At 39.8% G+C, this 14,122-nt stretch overlaps 1 long non-coding RNA gene across 1 annotated transcript; it reads left to right on the top strand.

Annotated features, from left to right (window-relative positions):
• Positions 1-10,152: 10,152 nt before the first annotated feature.
• On the top strand, positions 10,153-12,222 carry LOC118165674. The gene is made up of 3 exons (XR_004750172.1): positions 10,153-11,006; positions 11,567-11,572; positions 11,620-12,222. It is a non-coding gene; the product is annotated as an uncharacterized LOC118165674 (long non-coding RNA).
• Positions 12,223-14,122: the final 1,900 nt, after the last annotated feature.

The raw sequence follows: 14,122 nt of genomic DNA, 5'->3' as shown, positions 1-14,122 counted from the left end.
CCCGCGGAGGGCGAGCGCGGGGAGGCCGCGGAGCAGAGCGGCGACTGGCTGCAGCACGAGCCCGAGCCGGAGGCGGACGAGAGGCGGCGGCGGGCGGCGGTGGAAGCCCCGGCGCCCAAGGAGAACGCGTGGACGAGGCGCAGGGCGGCGCGGGACGGCGGGGACACGGAGACGGCCGAGACCGCCGGCCTGCGGGACCCAGGTGCGGCGCCCTCCGAGCGGCGGGGCGGCCCCGGGGCCCTGCTCGCCGGGCAGGGCCGGGCCGGGCCGGGCGGGAGCGGTTGCCGCAGGCCGCGGGGCGGGCAACGGGCAGCTGCCGAGCGGCGGCCCCGTGCGGCTTCGCTGGCGCGTGGGAGCTTTGCGGAGTCGTGCTGGCTTTCTTGGCTTGTGCTCTTTGGTTTTGCGCTCTGTCTGCGTTTTTTTCTTTATTGCGCAGCCCCTCTCTTCGGTCCGCCGCTGGGTTTTGCTTTTCACGCGGTGTGGGTTGCAAAGGCTCGGCATGGCAGCACATGTAGTGACTTGGCTCGCGCTGAGGATTCAAACCGCTTATGTGGGGCGAGGTGGAGTGAGGGTAGCCAGGGTGTAATTTTCTGGTGGCCTTTAATCACCGCCACATGTAAGGTAAAGCTGCTTGAGAGGTTCCACACCGACAAAGCAGGCAGATCGCAGACCTGACTTGAAATTGCCGGGCTATGTGCTCAGGCCACTGCAGCGTTCCTCAGAGTTAGCAACTTCTTGGAGTATTGTTCTTGGCCAGAAGCAACCTCAGAACACATACTTCAGCATGTGTTTCCCGGGAATCTCGGTCTCTGCACTTGCTCCTGAAGGCACCTGACAAACCTTCCTGTGTTCTGACAGTTGCTTTTATCCTCAAATTAACCGTGTGCTTCCTTCACAAAGAGGAGTATAGCCTTTTATGGTTTCAAGTATGCAGATCATGCAAGCAGACAAAAGGGTTCTCCAGACCACAGGTTCTTTATTTAGCTGAAGATCAAACCTTTTGGCAACACGTACAGTCATCTTTATCATCTTGACTGTTTTGTTTGTGTGTACTGACGCGCTCATAAATACCGACTTATGCGTAGCTTCTACAATCCAGCTTGCTGGGCAGCAGCTTGCAGTCTTGTCCATACATGAAAGAGAACTTGTCACTCCTTTGGGTTGCTGGGGCAGTAACAATAATAATACACCAGAAGCTTTTTTTGTTATATTAACACCTTGTGGTCCTGCTCAGGCCTCAGCTGAAGATGCTGCTTTTTCTGCAGAGTTTATTACCCAATTTAAGACAAAACACAAAAATAAATTATTGAAGAAAGAAGAAAGGAGCAGCAGTGAGTTTATATGCTGTGTACATTATATGCTTATTTTCAGAGAGCTTTAATTATTTTTCAAGTGTACAAAAGTTGTGCTTGCTGCTTATGAAATTAACACCTAATTGAGCAGTTGCACTGGAATACCTTTTTCAGTGGCAAGTGTGTAACTTAGCAAATTTAGGAGTGGCTATTGGTTGTAAAAGTGCTGGTAATGGCATCAGTGAAAAAGACGTATGGAGCTGTACATTGTGGTTCAGCCACTGCTCGCTCCTCAGGGGAGATGAAGCAGCTGATCTGTCCTGGCTGTTGGAGGGCAGGGATGACCACGTGCCTCCACCTCCAGCAGGAGATGTATTTTCAAGCAACTAATTGCACATTGGCAAAGCAAAATCAGTCGCGTTAGGCCCTTATGAGCGTAGTAGTATGGAAATTAGTCATGTGAAATAATAAGTAGATGAGCAGAAACACTACTGGGATGGAATGTAAAACTGTCCATAAAGGGGGTAATAAAATGGGAAAGAATCTCACATCAAAGTAGCAACCAAATCCTGTTTGACTTGTTGATCTTGGCTTAATTTGTTGAAACTTTACTGACACATGCAAGCGCAGTGTGCTCGGAGATAGCTGTGCTCCTGGGAAGGTCGCTTCCAGTTAGACCCCTCCAGACTGCCGATGCGCTGCGACAGCCACGTGTAGCAGGGCAGAGCTGCCTCTTCCTTGTGACACCAGCTGCTAAAGTCACCTGAAAGCAAAAAGTATTGGTAAAAGCTTAAAATCCTTCCTCACTGAAAGAATTCTGTCCAAGCATTGTTACCACCACCTTTTATTTTTTGATCTCGGCTATGTAAAGGTTTCAATAACGTCACAGCAAACCAAACACCTCATGTAAACATACTTGATTTTTTTATGGTGTGTTTGTTGACACGGTTCTGTGTTTTGGGATAAGCCCTTTATTAAACTCCTAAACAGAATAATTTCAGAATTATACAGCTGCTTCTACTAGTCTCCATTTAATTCACGGAGAAAGACTTGTAGCAGTATGAAATTGCTAGTGAAATTAATAGGCTTCTGTCTTTTCCTGGGGACCCTGAACACAGGCAGCTAGCTTCAGCAGCGGCTGTTGGATGATTAAAGGCAGCTCTTGCAGCCTGCCTTCCTTCCCCACCTTCCCCTGTATGCTGAGCTTCGTATATTTCTCTGAGTCTTCGCTTCTTCAAGTTGAAACTCGATAATGAGGAGAGGAATGGTTGCGAGGAAGGAGTCCTATGTAATCTTGTAGATAATCATTTTTTTTTACAAGGTAACAAGATAAGTTTTGTTTTAAATGGAGCCAAGGAGAGATGTGTCCCTGCCAAAGTCCTGTAACAACCCAGAATTATTCCTGTTTTCCTTGTCTTCCTTTTGAGTCTTGTTTTACCTCAGCCAGCCCTCAGAGCTGGCCTTTGGCAGAAGTCAGTTACCTTTCCTTCACGCATGGCCGGCATGGAGTTGGTGAAATAATTTTACTCAAAAGTTCTTCCACCTCTTTGATGAAGTGCTGCCCTTTCTTTGCAAGCTGGGCCCCAAAGGACAAGTTCTCTAGCCTTCGTGTGATTTGTGTAGCTGATGTTGGTCTCTAATGAGGCATTAGACAATTATTCAAAAATGGGTCATGAAACTTAGGAAAGTGTTTCATGAAGCAAAATACATACCTGTGGTTTTAAGCAGTAAAAGTAGATGTGGTTCCCAGTGTGCTCTGATGCAGTCAGTCAAAGTAACTGCATGTTTGGGTCTCTTACATTGCGCTCAGTTTGTCCTTCTTCACTGCGTCGATTTCGGGACATCAGAGAGCACCCTTTATCTGGCTGGGATTTTGGTACCAGAAGTTCACCGTGGTGCTATTGAGTAACTGGATTTGCTTTACTCTATTAATAAACAGGTTGTAAAAGCACAGTTTAGTGGAGGTGTCCTGTATTATTAGGAATAACGAGCTTAACATTTTGATTAGTAAATGGGTAAATGATCTGCTTATCAAATTTTTGGTGTATCTCATGCAGGCACATCAGTAGTTGCCAGGAATTCACTGTGTTTGTATAGTAACCTTTTTATTATTTTATAAACTGTCAAAAGGCACAGCTTTGACTGCTATCCCAAGGCTGAAGGGATTAAAGGTGTTCTCTTTCCAAATGGGCTGTCTGTTTTTACAGACCTATAGCGATGTACAGAACACAGAATATGGAAGTTTGTATGGACGATTTTCTGGTTTCTGAACTGGAAATCTGTTAGGAGAGAGAAATGCATCTTGCTGCCCAGAGTCCCGGACGCGACCCTGGTTTGCTGTGCTCTAGCACGTGCTCCTTTTTGACCACAAAACCTTTTGTAGGAATTGAGCCACAGGTTGCAGCTTTCTATGAAGAAGCTAAGAACAAAATAGGATTAGAAGCGAAGCACAAGAAAAGTAAAGAGTGTAATGATTAATCAGTCATGTGTTGGGGACTTTTTTTTCCTATTGATTGTTCAGTGCTTATTCCATTGGAAAACGGATTGTTTCTTAGTATAAACATGTAGAAGCCTGCTGCTGAAATAGTTCACTACCTTCATTAGTTGTTCAAATTGTGCAAAGAAGTTAACTATTGTAGGAAAGGATGTTAGCATAGGTTGCTTTTTTTTTAAAAAAAAAAAAAAATTCTCAGAATCTGAGGTCATAAATCCATGCTCTAGATTTAAACTGTCATGTGCTCCAAGGGATTGTTTGGTCATGTTTGCAAGACTGTTACATTTGTTTGTTAAAATAACAGATTGAAGCATACCTACCTTGTCTAAAACTGGGATACAACTGGGTGGAAAATGTTCTACAAGTTTAACAAACAAGTTCCACTGAACTTTTGAAGAGCTATTCTGCCTCTTGATTGCACCCCCTCAACCGCCTCCTGAGGCTCTTCTGGTGTTTATGATAGGTTGTTCCTTTGCTGAGGAGAATGCACGTGCTAAGTAAAAATAACACTTGAAAGTTGTCTAGAAATCATGACAACATAAAACGCGTTTTTTCAAAATTGGGATGTTTTGCCTTTTTTTTTATAGGAGGCATCACTTTTAGAAGAAGTTGGCAGTATCTCCCCTGTTCTCCCATCAGAAAAAAAAATAAATCTAACTGGTTATTTCCGGAACTTGAAAACATCCGTTTTGAAATGAAGTATTGAATAGTGTACTCTGAAGTACAGAATGAAGTACAGTGAGAATTGCTGCCTTTTTGGTGGTTCCAAGATTCATCTTTCATTTTTAATAGCTGCATAATAACTGAAGTACTGCAGTTGGCATGTTTGCATATCCGTGTCTTTTTTGCAGAAAATACCTTGTGTTAGGGTGCAGTGTATTAAGAGACTTGGAAGAACCACTATGAAAATGGCTTTGAAAGGTGATTTTGGTTTTCATGTGGATGGCATCTTCACTGGAGTTCAGTGATTGAAGGGTGATCACGAGCAATTAAACTTGCTCATCCTTGATTCTTTTTTCTTTTCCCCCACCCCTTCAAATTTCAGCTAAAACCAAGCAAGTGAAGTAGTTGAAGACAGCTGAATCCCTTCATCAACACAGCTTGCTTTAATGAGCTGGTTACTTTGTCTCCTATGACTGAATAAACCATTTAAATATAGTTAGGCTGGAGCTAACAGTGAGTGAAATAGTTTATTTACAGGGGCTGGTTGGATTGTGCTGTGGCAATAAGCTGAAGATCCTGTTTCTGCTATTCAGCACTGCTATGTGATGCTGAAACCGAAGGCCGGGCTAATGTTAGGCATGGAGCTTTTATTTAAGTGCAATCTAGAGTAAGTTTTGCCTGCACAGTGGCTGTAGTCTCTTTCATAACAGCCTAACAGACTTGATCGGCGGGACACACACACACACACACACACCTTTAAATGATGTGGTGTTTTATTCTTTTGCTCTCACCCTCCTTCCCCCCGAACCCCTTATCTCCCCTTTCATACTTCACACTAAAATCCCACGCGACAAGTGCCAGAAAGCCAGTCAGGAAAGGTCAGTTAATCTTGGATTTGAACATGACTCTTACGGAAGGCCAGAAACTTTGAGGAGTTGCTTGTTAGGGAAGTACGGCGTGTGGCGGGATCACCGCTCAGAAAGGGCACCGTCAGCCTGACAGTGTCGTTGCCTCATAGTAATTTTATTTTCACTGTGTGTGCAAACGCATCTTGTAAGTCTTAGGTTACTACATCCTTGACTTAGATAAGAGAGATTACTGAAAAACAAGTTGGGTCTCATTCTGCTTGGTTCAGATAGCCTCTGCTGCTGTCTGGAATAATATCTCCTGACTAAGATAGCGCACTGATGTTGAGTTGTTTTTTTTTAATTCCTTGCTACACCCTGGTGACACACGGAGTAGAAGTTCTGGCAGAGCAGTCCTTCCATAGCAACTTATGTAAAAGTTGCTGTGAGGTGGAAAAAGGGCTTCAGGAAAGTAATTGAACAGCTAGAGAGAGAAATTTCCTTGATGCTCCATGACTACAACTGTTTTGCTTTATTTTATAGTGGCACTTGGTTTACTCTTGAGTGATAAGTTAGAATTAGGATGATAGTCACTGTGTGTCTAGAAAAGTGGAAGCTCTTGATCTAAAGTCAATTGAGACTGGATAACAAAGAAGAAGCATTTGGGGGAATTGTTTTGTCTCTGTTTTAAAAAGCAAATCTTTAGGTTCCCGTTTGGTGTGGGGAAAATGCTGGTGACCAACGGGGTAAAACTCTCCTGTTGATCAGGATGCTGCGATACACTGAATTCAGGTGGGTTGTACCTAGCTGTAATAACAGAGTTGAGAGTGCCGCACGGAGCAGACGTGAACTTGTGCTTATGGCACTCACGGCATATTCCAGGAAGAGGACTGAGCGAGTTTTCAGAGTCACTGTGGGGCATGAGGGTGGGGTTCCCAGTGTGAAGCTGCGATAAGGAAGATTAGTGAAGTCACTGGATGCAAGAGAGATAAGGGTTAAGGAGGTGATGTTATCCTCCTATGAAATAATAATCCCCTAGCGATTTCAGTCATCCTCAGTGTTTTAAGCTTGGCTTTCGGTAAAAGACTGAATAAGACTTTTCAAGGAAAGGATGTAACCACTTCTCTACTGGAAAATGTGCCTAGTAAGAACAGAACTATAGCAGGAGAAACTGAACAGTGGTTTCATCTCCCAAGAAAAGTTACCTGAGAAAAGTTACCATTTTTTTCCTGAATTCCCAACAAAAATTAGAACATAATTAAATGGGTAGAAAAATAAGAAAATTGGATTTGCATACAGACGGGAAAATTGCATATGTATTAAAGGATGTAGTGAGTTTAATTAGACTTTTTTTTGCAAATGTAACTCACTGGTCCTAGCTAATTAGGCTCAGTAATGTTGATAAGTGTGTGAGAGAGTTCTTAGCAAGCATTAGGTTAAATCCTGGTAGAAACTACAGGTTGAATTACAGGCAGCTCTGTTCAGGAGACTCACTATTAAAAGTTTAGGTCTTGGCTCAGGAAGGTTCTGAAAATGTGCAAGCATAAGCTTTGTTGCAATTGCTTGTATTTGTTGTAAACCATTCTTGTAGCTTGTGGAATCTGAGCATTAAAATGTATTATCCTTAATGTATTTTTTTATAGTCCTTTTTTTTTTTTTTTACCATCCTTTTAATGTTTTCCAATGCTTTGACTTGATCATGAAAAAAATGGCTAAATTCCTGTTTGTTAATAAGCATTTTCCTGTTTGTTAATAAATGGAAATCACTAGGAATTTGTTGATACGTAATTGCTTCTAGTTTTTTTCATACGCACATAATGGTAGATTTCATAAATTAATTGTGTTCTGAATTTACCTTCTAATAGGGTATTTTTTTATGTTTTGGGCCTCATTTTCTTTGCTAATACCTAGGTTAAAATAAATGCATTTTAGATAATCTTGGCATTATAGCTTAAGAAATGCTTAAATACTATGTTACACTATATTCTATACACCTGTTTTTCAGGATTATTTACACTCATGAGTGTGAGGTTTTCAATGTCATGTGCTGTTAGTTATTTTATGGAAATATTTTTGCAATAAGTATGTTCATGAATGATAATTGGCTTCAATACCAACAAAACCTAGAAAAAAAAAGTCCGTGTAGCATACTAGGTAGTTGAAAGTTGTTAAGGTATAATGTATGCTTTTAAGTGCAACCTAATTCTTCACCTGAAAATATTTTTCTTCCTTTTCAGACCTAGAGAATTCCACTAAAGTTATAAAGGCAGCAAAACCCAGGACAAGGAAATACAGCAAGGTTTGTATTTGGCAGAAGAACATTTAGCTTTGAGTTATTGGACTGATTGTGTTAGAAGTCCCAGTTAATCTAACCTGTTTATCTTAACTGGCATTTAGCTCTGCTGATAATATGATAGGAAAATGAAATAATTTCAGAGAAGTATTTCTGGTTGTAAATATTCACTGTGATAAATGGCTATTACTAAAATTAAAAAAGAAAAAAGGGCAATGTATTTTGAAGTTACAACCGTAAGTGTTCTACCTTGGTTAATTTTGAAGACAGAAAAGTCAAAAAAGGTCAGGAAAATTAAAATTAGAAGGAAAGCTGAAGTGGTATGTGTTCAAGGGGATACAGAAAGGCACTCTTGTTTTAGAAAAAAAGTGATGGGATTATATAAAATGGAAGCGACTTCAATGAAGTAACACCACTTGAGCACTGGAGATAAGCTGGTATCAAAAATCCTATCTATTATGTTAGTGATGAGCATGCTTTATGGTCTGTTATAAATTCATTATAACAGGAGACATTGAATCCTTCTGCTGAAGAAATAGGTTTCTAAAATGTGGTACAGTTACACCTTTTTAGGCTGTGAAAACAGTGCTCAAAGGTCTTCCAAAAGCTAAAAAGCTTTTAAAGTGGTAGATGCCTTTAAATAGGTGATCGTGGAGGTCTCTTCCAACCTAGATGATTCTGTATGATTCTATGAAAGTGTGGAGGGAGGTATGTATAAGACATAATTTAATCTGAACGTTGTTTTCTGTGTACTTGTCTTAATCTCTGTTAGATTGTTTTAATAATAGAATGTAGAAAGTTTTGCTTGCTTGTCATCTGTATTTGGCCATGCCCACTTAATACATTCGTAATGAAGGCATTCGTTAGACAGTTGTTAGTACAAGATAGGTAAGATGTGTTGTACCATGATTTGAATGTAATTGCAGCGACTGGTTGTTTCTCCAGTTGATCATATTCTGTTTTAAAAAGCTGCTTGTTTTCTGTTGTATTTCTCAGTTTTTTAAGAATTGCTGTTTCTTGCAATTTTTTTCAAAGGTATAGTCTTGCCATCTGGGTTATGACAGACATCTTCCATGTGTTAAAAAGGACTAGATTGAGGAAGTAGTATAACCTGTGTATTGTCTTTGCAGACTGGTGACTTTGGTGATATCACAAACTGGCCAACACCAAGTGAAATAGCAAACAATGAAGTAAGTATTCACTGTTACCTCCATTATTGTTTTATTAAAAATCACGTTGACTTCTGTGATTAATACGATTTCCTCCAGAATGTGCTTTGAGTGTTCTCAGGTTTTAGCAGAAATGTTGTCAATAATTCTGGTCTGTGCTTAAGTCTCTGTATTGATAGGAGAATTTCTGAACCCTTCACAAGCTCATGCACACGCACATGCTTTTTAGCTTAACTGGTATTTGTGGACATGTAAATAAAAATGTGTTGTATTTACTCCACCATTTTCAAACTTCTATTTCCATTTTCCACTCTTTTGGAAGTTTATGAATAGACAAGAAAGAGGGCCTGAATGTAATCTTTGGGACTGTGTAGATGTGTGTTCCCTTGTGCCTGGCATGCTTTGTGCAAAGTTGCCCTGAGAGTTATCAGAGGAGTGGGGATGGAGTAAGGATATATTTTCCTCCTGACTGTTCTTAGCATCAATTCCGTCAAATTTTTACTTTTATCTCAAGCGGTAAGTGTATAACATGTCTTAGATCTCTTTTATGCTGTATCATTTGAAACAATGAAGTATAGATTATTCCAAGCTATGTGGTACCATTTTGATATTTGCTTTAGTTCTGGCATCATCCTTGTGATGCTTCTACTGTTTTCTTGGTGAGGGAAACCAGAAGACTTGTTCATTTGTCCTGTGGGCTTAGTATCTAACATCTTCCCTCTCCCCCAGTTGAGTAAGTTACACCTTGTTGTTATGTCAGCAACAAAACATCCTCAGGTGTCTAACAAGGCCTTTCATGTTGCAGGTCAAAATTCTAGATGTCTGTAGATTTGTCACAACAGTACATTTTCTTTTAGGTAGAATTTGCTGCTTCTGGTATCTCAGGTTTTCTTTGAAATTGTTAGAAGAATCTTCAAAATCTGAATAGATTATATGCAAATAAATTAATGGTCAGTCAGTTGCTGAAATGCCAATTAAAATATTCTAGTGTGTGTATATACCCTATGGAGGTTTAGGATTTGTATAAGAGCCTCAATTTGACTTTTCTTTAGTATTTGTAAGCTTTCCCATCACCAATATTCCTGTCAATTGCTGAGATGTTTTAACTGCCACTGCTCACAAGAAGACAGTGGGTGATACATTTAACAATATCATAAGGGGTACATTATATTCTCTACTGGTGATACTCCAATCCTCACAGGAGGAGAGGGTCTACCAAGCCTAGCTCTGACAGATTGAATATCATTGAAAGGATTACATTTTATAGCCTTTTAATAAGACTTTTAAATGCTAATGTTGATTTCTGACCAAGTCTAGAATATGCTTATTTTAGCATCTGTTTTCTTTTCTTTTTTTTGGGGGGGGCGGGGGGTGGGGGCGGTGGGGGGGAATATTTAATTTAGTGACTTAGAAAAACATGTACCCATGCCTTTCATGCTGTCCATAATACCACAGTGCTTTAATGTCTACTTGGTTGTGTAAAATTTTGATATACTTTATGACATCTGCACAGTACTAACCAGAGTGGCTGAGATCAATACATTAATAGTGTTGCAAAAGAATATACATATTTGATGTTTTCTGAAATAGTCTGCTTTAAGAGTATTTTTAACTTTTTGCTTTACCGGATGGTCTATATTGTATTGCATAGATATTAATTAACCTTTTGCTGACTTGGATGTGTGAGAATTTAATCACAGAAATTCATGTAGTGTCAGTTAAACCAAGTAACATTTATTTTGTACTTGATCTCAGTTGATTTGTCTAAGGGAAGGTTTTGTAGTCAAATTGTGGGATATAGCATAGTACTGCAGTATCTACTATGTGTATTCCAGCAAGTTCAAAGCAGTCTCCACAACATAGGAGAATTCTTTTTGTTTGGCAAAAACATTTGCAAAGTTTAATTTTACAGGCAGATATTATGTCCACTCCAGTTTAAGTTTTACACTATTTGCTGAAAGGCTGTTTGTTTTGCCTTCTTTGAAACCTGCTATTCTATCACAAGAAGTGATGATCTGTAGTATGCTGGCACTACTCAGAGGCAAACAGGCCCCAGTATATGGCGTATTCTGATGTGGAGAAAAAGAACTAGTCAAACACGTCTGCATCCTCTGGTCTTTGGTTTATGTTCTGATTTAGTGAAACATAATCAACAGAGTTAGGAAGCTTAGGTTGGATATCAGAAGATTTTTTTAATTTTTTTTTTTTTTTTTACTGGAAGGATTGTGTGGCATTGGAATAGGTTGCCCAGTTGTGATGGCTTTACTTGAGTGGGCAGCCGAGCTCCACCACAACCGCTCTCTCACTCCTCCCCTCCTCAAAGAGGAAGGGGGAGAAAAGACAACACAAAGAGCTCGAGGTTTGAGATGAGAATGATTTAATTAAAGGAAAGGGGAATGGGGAGAAAGAGAAACAAAAGAAACAACAAGGCCGCGCGGAAGCACAGAGAGAAAGAAAAAAAAGTTATTCCCTACTTCCCATCAACGAGCGATGTTCGGCCACGTCCCGGGAAGCAGGGCCTCAAAACGCATACCGGTTGTTCAGGAGAGCCCCTCCCCCACGAGAGCCCCCCTTTTATTGCTGAGTGTGACATCAGGTGTTATGGAATATCCCTTTGGTTGGTTTAGGTCAGCTGCCCTGGTGATGTCCCCTCCCCATCAATTGCCCACCCCCAGCCTGCTGGCTCTTGGGGGCCTGGAAGGAGTTCCGATGTTGTGCCAGCACTATGCAGCAATAGACGCAACACTGGAGTGATACCAGTGCTGTTCCAGCTATGAGTGCAGAGCACAGCACTGTGTGGGCTGCTGCAGGGAAAGGTGACTCCATCCCAGACAGACCCAACACACCAGTGGCAACTATAAAGTGGTTGAGTCACCATCCCTGGAGGTCTTCAAGAAACACGTAGATGTAGAACTTAGCATGGATTAGTGGTGGACTTCAGTTCTAAGTCAGGGGTTGGACTAGATGATCTCAGAGGTCTTTTCCAACCTGAATGATTCCATGATTCTAAAAACCTTGGCTCCTTACAGTTTACATAGACACTTGGCATGCTGTTGGGATTGGTATATCAGAAGGTCACATAGGCAATACGTTCAGTATTCTTTAAGAACAGCTTTTTAAAGATAATCAGTCTGAACAGTAGGTACTAGTAAAATAGTATTTCTTTCTTTCCTAAAGGATGAAAGTCAGTTTTGAGGCATTGAAACGATTGTTGTGCACTCCACAATTCTACATCTTCAGTTTAAAAACCAAAACAATACTTATATCCATCTAAATTCTTGTTTATAGTCTTGCCAGACTAGCAGAAAATACAGCTATGTAAAATGAGACTACAAAACAACACTGTTCTTAAAACTCACCCTCCTGAAGATACTGGGAACAGCTAATAGTAAAGGAATTTCAATATGTAAAGGAAACTTACATGTTCTGCTATTGGCAGCTGTACTGTCAGAAATAATTACCAGTATCTTTTGCAGTGTAAGACTGTAAGTCACAACAAGAAGCCAACAAATAGAAAAGAAAAGGAGGAGAAATCTGATCAAAAAGGCAATAATGGAACCAAGGACAACCTGGAGGCAAAGCCAGATGGTCCAGGAGATAACATCAGTGAAGATGAAAGTCAAACTAATAATCAAAGGAAAAAAGGTTGGTCTGGGTACTACATGTAAAGCAATAATTCATCCTTGATACAGTTGCATTAATTCTAGTTTAATGACTTGAAACTTTGTTTTTCATTTTCCAGGTGATAACAGGTTATATTGTTATGTGTTAGGAAGCTTAAAACAAGCCTTCTTTCTCAGGTTTTGGAGTGTTCTGTTTTAGTTCAGTAGGAATTCTGGGTTCAGTTCATCTCGTACAGATGTGAGAAGCTCTGACAGAATCTCCAGAATACCATGTTCTCATTCCATTATGGTGTCTCACATCTTTATCTACTGAGTAGATGGAACTGCGTTCATATAACTTCATACCTATGTATGTATGCATATACATACTATATATCTTATTTTAATTTTCATATTTTGTTATTAGAAAAGATTGCTGGAGAATTAAACCAGGTTAGTCACTTCCTCTTGATCTAATCTGTTACATGAAAAATAAGAAGCAAACCTCAGTTTGTCTTGGTCAGTAAACTTGAGTGGGCCAAGGACAGAACTGAAGTAGTTGTATGATATTTCTGCCATCAGGTGTGTTATTTCTTGATTCCCTGCTGGAATATCTTCAGATCCTAAATACCTTTGTTGATTAGATTTGTTAATCTTGCTAAGTATACATTTAAAAAAAATGCTGTAGTTCTTATAATTATTTCAGTCTAAGTGAAAATTTAAAGCAAAGCATTCCACAAGTACAAACTGTATTTTTCCCCAGTGTGGATTATGCATGTTATGTGTTTGCTTATGTTTCCTGGCTACAAAGATATGAAGCCGTGATATCAATCAAGCGTAGAACAGCAAATATTATCACTAAGTAAATGGTTAGTGGATATTTTAGGCCAGCCTTCAAAAAATATGGTTTTGCTAATCATTTTTGATGCCCATTCATGAATTGAATCTGAAAGCTTGATGTAAAAATACTGAGCCACAGCTAAATTTTCAGGAAAATTTTTATGGTTGGTGATTTAAATCTTTATTTCAGTGCTTAACCTGATACGCTAATTTTTACCTTATAATTTCACAATTTGCATATGAAACATACACTCATGAATTTATTGTATATGTATTTGATGTGTATTGTATGTGTAAATTCTTGGTAATGGAGCTTACATCTAAAAGTTTGTTAATAAAATATAAACTCACTTTCATTTTCTTCACTTAAAGTAAGTTTACCTTTCAGTTTGAGAAGTTATTGACTGCATCTATTATTTTTAGTCATTATGTCCTAAAGACACAATGCTAAGCTGCTTTTCCTAATTCTTAAACATTGAAATTAACTGTTATTAATAGTTTTACAAGAAGAATTATATAGGATCTGGAACAGGACCAGAAACTTTAATCAGTACTATAACTAAGACTAAAATATTAACTTCTCAAGGTAACAAGCAGAAATGGCTGCCACTTCACTTGGATGACGTAAGGTCAGATAGTCAAGAAAGGCCAGGCTCTCGAAGTAGCTCAAGATCTCAGATGGAAACAAACAAGTTAATACCTCATAACAACAGACGGAATGAGACAAGAAGTAAGTAGTTTTCAATCTCTTTGGTTTGCAGCAAATGAAGGAATGAGACACATTGGAAGTGCTATGCTGTTCTTTTTTTTTTCCCCTCTCTAATGGATAATAACACAAGAGTAGGTGTTAGATTTGCAGCTTATGTTGAAACTTGACTTTGTCAGTACTTAAACAAAAATCACAAAACCCCTAGTGTTAAAGTT

Source organism: Oxyura jamaicensis, chromosome 4, assembly GCF_011077185.1.
Source record: "Oxyura jamaicensis isolate SHBP4307 breed ruddy duck chromosome 4, BPBGC_Ojam_1.0, whole genome shotgun sequence".
Classification (NCBI taxonomy): Eukaryota; Metazoa; Chordata; class Aves; order Anseriformes; family Anatidae; genus Oxyura; species Oxyura jamaicensis.
Note: the sequence above shows the minus strand (reverse complement) of the source record. Positions and strands in the feature narration are given on the sequence as shown.